We start from the raw sequence: 6000 nt of genomic DNA, 5'->3' as shown, positions 1-6000 counted from the left end.
TGGGTTTTCATAAATACCACATCTAAGATATTTTCTCCATGTGTGGGGACACTAAAAAATTTGCTTATAGTCAAAGAGAGAGCAGTAGTTGACCAGTCTATCACATATTCCTCCTTTCACTTTCCCAAAATTCCAGTTGATGTCGGGCACATTAAGGTAACCAGCAATAAATAAATAATGATCCTTTATTTAGTTACACAGTTCAATAATAAATTTCTCATTGTCACTACTACTAATGTTGGGGGGGGGTCCTATAGAATGAACCTGTCATAACTGTTGCTCTACTCAGTTAAATATAGTCTGTAAGAAATTCACTACAAAGTCACCTTTAGTACTCAATTATGTAATCTCTTCCTCTATGTACATATAATCACACCCAGCAATCTGTTTACTTTATATTTGTATTAACCTTTGTTACCTGTGAATTCTGTTGCTAAACATCTGCTGTTGAACTAAGTTTCAGTAACACAAATAATATCATAGTTAGTAGTACCTAGGAAGCTATAAATTCACAAATCATATTATTCAAATTTCATACATTATTAATTTCATATCAGCTGTGAAGGTTTTATGCCCTAAGTTATTCTTCCTAATAGGTCCTTAACAATCATTATAAGGTGGCTACCAAGGATCCCGTTATGTGTTCCACCTAGATGATAAACATCCTTGGTGAAAACATTACATTTATGCACTAGTTTTTCCCAAAGAAAGACAACTGAAATTTATTTTATCAGAAAACACTGGCATAGTGTATTTCACAACCTCAAAACTATATCTTTTGGAAAATTGAAAAGGAAACTGAAGGTACAATATCTATAAAAATCAGTTCTAGTCCTTGTTCCTTAGTGCGGTTAATTATTTTATCAACGGTACTTTGCAAATGAACCAACAATGTTCCACTCACATCATTACTTTCACAAGTGATGACCATAATATCATAAACTGTCCTAAAAAGGACAATTTTAGATAAAGCATCATAAATATATACTAACTTACACACAGGAAGACTAGTCACAGTTACCAACTTTCAATTAATTCTCCACACTAGGTTCCTAATACCTTGTAAATGGGGTTCACTTATAATAAATACCCTACACTTACATGGACGTCATTCTGCTACTGACTGTTTGCCTTGTTATGTCCCATTAGACTTGACCTAGGTCCTGGTTTTCATCATGTTTTTTTTCTCCAAGATTGCTACCATATCACTTTCTAGATGTAATAATCTTATCAGCCTCCTTCTTTTCTTTTGTTTGGCACTTGGAATAATGTCTGTCTTCTTTGTCACTTTCCTAAGGGCATTTTTTTTAGTTTACGAGCCATATGAAGCCTCTAAGCCACAAGATGAATAACTTTTAAAGTTATCATTCACAACTAACAGGTGAGAAGACAATCCAAACCCTGAACCCAACCAACTTTTAGTTACCATACTGCACCATTTTATTGACTCTAACTATAGAAGCTGTACTTGTACTGCTATCCATTTTGGAAATATCAACAATAAACATTGCGTTTTGAACCTGTGGCTTATCAGTCTGAGTAGTTTCCTCAGCAGTATGTTTTAGTGAATAATCCATACTCTTCCCACTCTGTAGGATAGTGCTTGCATTAGTAAGTGTGTCAAGCAGAGCTGCAAACACTGCTTGTCTGAGGGCTTCGGCCTTGTGAGAGCTGTTAACTACGTTGGTAGACACACCTCTCAAGGAAGCTGCTTTTAATATCACATTTACGAAGTCTTTGCAGAGCTGCTCACAGCTTTTACAGTGACATAAAACTCTTTCAGACAAAATATGTCTATTTCTTCCATTTATGATCACAAAAATGGAAATGAAGCTTTGTAACAATAAAACATAAACAAAAAAACCCTATTATTCCACCTTCTCCATCTATCCTGCTTTTTCTACAGACATGTTTTATGTCTTCATGTCACCGTAAGGATGCTCAGAGTATAACTGTTCCTTTAAACAGTCAGAGAAGGTATCCTCCCATACACAGATGCTCCTCCACTGAAAGTAAAGCAACAAAGTTAAAAGTAATAGAAACAAAACCTCTCTTGTACTGCTCGTAATGGGTGGATACCAAATGCATTCCATGAGCTAGGACTTTGGAGTAAATGAACTGTTGCCTCTGTTTTTTTTTTTACTTGAGTGTCCACTCTTTAACATCCAGAAAAAGGATTGTCCCCACACACAGCCACTCCACCAGCAAGCAGAAAAACAACAAAGTTTAAAACGGAAGTGAAAACTCTTGAATCTAGCTGGGTACCAGGTATATGCCACTGTCAATGGGAAGAGAGTTACATTTTTATGTTCACTGGGTAGATGGTGGTAGATTTGCAGTTAAAAACTAACCCGAAATTGCATAAGTAGATACCTCGGGAATGAAAAAAGGAACTCAGTAGCATGCAACTGCAGGAAGCTAGACATCCTGAAGCGGAGCAATAGAAAAACAATAGACAACCAGCAAGCTGATGTGTGAAACTGCAAAGAAATCAAAATAAATGAGTTAGATGAGTGGCACTAAAGCATTAACTACAGGATAAGAACAGAAACCTGCAAATCCTAAAATGCCAGAAACACCTGTAATAACTCTCTACAGGCAATCCAGCTTACTGTGAGGATATAAAGGTAAAAGCAAAGAACAGCTAACAGCACAGAAAGCTTAAGCTTATGTATAAAATAAACAATCCAAGCATGATAAAGTGAATTATGTATGCAACGAGGGATGTGATGCAGATAACTGATCCTAATGTGAAGCCCAATGCATTTAACGTCAAAACAAAAAGACAAAAACAAAGAAACAAAAACAGGTGCACACTTTACATTGCCAGAAATATGTAGACACATTGCCACAGCTTCTCAGAGGGTAAATGACATTAACAACTTGGAAACAGGCAAATGTCTAATGTTAGTCTCAGTAACTAAGCACTATATACATTAAACAGGCACTCTAGGGCTATTAATGAACAATTATTTTATTTGTATTCTGCTATGTAAATTATAAAACCACTTATTCACAACCCATCTATAAATCGCTGTTTCAAATAGATATTATAAATATCACTACAGATTTTGTACCATACACTGCAATTCAAGAAAATGATATCCACTAAACTAGGCAAGCAAAAAATGGAAATAAATTGCATATGTGTGTAACAGTAAACAAAGAAAAAGGACAACATACACTTTTGCAGAGGGAAAGGTCACCTATGTATCCCATGTTGACAAATGCTTCATCTACCCCACCCCCCAAAATAGTTATATTATCTAATTACAAGGCTGCACAATGCTCAGAAGGTTTTGCAGCACAATGTACTACTTCTTTTGTGCCATGCCAGAGTAACATCAACGTTAGAATATAAAAGTAGCAGAAGTGTAGGAGTATACAACCCATCACACAGGGGTGCAGGAGCTTGCCTGCTGCAGTAGCTTGAGTACTGCTAGTTGTTTTACGGTTGTATGTATGATTTTGTGATTAATTTTATAAGCATATGTGAATTTTCATCTTTTCCTGATTTGCTCTCCTAATGGTTTCAGGCTTTTTTATGATCATATCAATTTATCTTTCTGTAGTATTCATGCAAAGTGAAGCTGCTTATGATTCATGCTGTAAATAGTACAGTGCACCCTGGAATGCCATTTCCTGTGTCACAGTAGTATCAAAGCTTGATCTATAATCCAAAATGCTAACATATAGCTTCCAGGTATCACAGTACTAGTGGAGAGATTTCAACACTAGGGATCAGGTGGCAGTGCTACATATATTCAAATCTAAATATGCATAAACATAACGTCCAAAGCAGCTTCCCCTAAGTGGTAGCTTCGAGAATGCTTTAACATTGTTTTGGCTCTACTACAAAACTGCAGTTGTGTAAGCCATGTTTTATCCTTAGTGGGTGCTTCCTCTTTCCTTCAGATTTATGTGGCTATGGGGTTAGGATATACAAGTAAGGGAGTGTGGTGCAAAGTCTCACACATTATTTATTTATTTATTTGATATTTGTTAACCGGGTGTGTCCACCTGAGCCAAGTGGCCCATTTTCAGTGGAGACCAGAAGAGAAAAGCTCCGGTTTACAAATATTTACAGGAGAGTGAAGAATAAAGAATTCAAATATTTACATGCAGCATTGAAACAGAGTACAAAGACTATATATACAATAATGTAAGCACAGAGAAGACAGTTGTTTATATGGAATAAGGAAATATAATGTACATTGACTATACATCTAGTGGAGAAACAGCAAAAATAAATTATTTGCAGTATTTGGAAAATCCATAGAATAACACGAGTAAACAGTCAGTACAAGCATGTTCTTTATCAGGTAGTATAGTAACAGTAAAGACATTTTCAGCAGCTTGAATGAGACAGCTAATTTTGTTACTGTAAGAAAGGAGAGAAAGTGGACAGAGTAGTGAGAAGAAGAAGATTACAGAGGATTATGGCAACAGCAGGTTATGGAGTTAAGGAGGTAGTTTGTGAGTCTGGTTTTGAAGAGGCTGGTACTATTAATGTTGCAGATCTCAGGAGGAAGCCTATTCCAGGCCTGGGAGACTACATTTTTGTAGAGAAGTTTGCCAGTATTTTTATTTGAGTTATAGATGGCAAGGGGGTTCTGGCAAGAGATACAAAGTGAACAAACTGGGGTATAAGGGGATACTAGGGATGAAAGAGAGGAGCAGGCTTGGAGATTATTTAATACAGAGTGTGTGAGCTGAAGTTGGGAGAGGATCAGGAGCTGGGGGAATTCAGGCCACTAGAGTTTTGTTTAGGACAAGGCAATGATGTGATTTATATGGTTGTTCAGAGGCAAAGCTGGCTATATGTTTGTTTGACTTCCAGTATCTGTATATAGGCCTCATTATATCCATAACCTCGTGTTTTGTTGAACTCATATCTGACTTCCACTTTCTGGATATGGCCTCTTTGCTGCTAGTGTTATCACCCCTCCCCCCAAGTATCTTACTCTATCCTGGTTCTAGTAATTCAGTTTCCTAACTCAAGAATCACAGCTCTTTAATTAAACTAGCCTAGTACCCTAATATTTGTCTTAGCATAATTTATAAGCCTGCTTTGAAATGTAATAGTTCAGGCAGTCCTAGAAGGCATGCTTCTAGTTAGCTGTCCCCTCTGATCCCTGTACCAAGCGAACATTTTATGGTTTCTGCTCAGAGTGTAGCAGTACCTGTGAAGTCAATTTCATGCTAAGATCATAATCCTGTTTGGTAGCACATCTTGGCACATGACAAACTTCCTAACAATGCTCTTTAGAAATTTGTAGATTCTGACAAAGGTGGATTTGTGGTGGGAGAGAGTTTTGGGGAGGAACAGTAGGAGCTTAGTCTTTTTGGGGGTTGAGTAGGAGCCATTTTTCCACAGATGAGAGAGTGTTTTGGGTAATGGAAAGAAGGTTAGAGTTGTTGTCAGAGAGAAATGAGGTTAGAGTCATCAGCATATTGTGTGAGAGTGGAGGTGGAGCAGGAGGAGTAGAGATTATTAGTGAAAATGTTAAAAAGGAGCGGACCAAGGATAGAGCCTTGGGGGACACCAGTCTGGATGGGTAGAAAAGGAGAACAGGTAGATTGCCATCACACACACTGGAACCGGTTAGAGAGGTAGCTGGAGAAACATTGAATTGCAGAGGGGGAGAGCTTATGTTTGGTTAGTTTAAAGATTAGCTTGGGATGGGAGACAGTATCAAAAGCTTTAGAGAGGTCAAGGAATAGGGAGGATACCAGAAGATTATTGTCCATTGCCTCGGCTATGGTGTGGGTAAAGGATGGGAGGGCAGTGGAAGTGCTATGATTAGGCCTGAAGCCATGTTGAGAAGGGGTCAGAAGGTTTTCTTCAATTAGTTATTTAAGAAGCTGGTTATGAATACATTTTTCAAGGATTTTGGAGAGTGGACAGAGAGGATGGCTGTAGGTCTGTAGTTTGATGGATCTGTGGAGTTATCTCCTTTGTGAAGTGGTATGGTATAGAAAGATTTCCAAATGTTGGGG

Source organism: Protopterus annectens, chromosome 11.part0 (genome assembly GCF_019279795.1).
Source record: "Protopterus annectens isolate FY-2018-M chromosome 11.part0, PAN1.0, whole genome shotgun sequence".
NCBI classification, from domain to species: Eukaryota; Metazoa; Chordata; order Ceratodontiformes; family Protopteridae; genus Protopterus; species Protopterus annectens.
The sequence above is the reverse complement of the archived record's forward strand: the minus strand, read 5'-3'. Positions refer to the sequence as shown.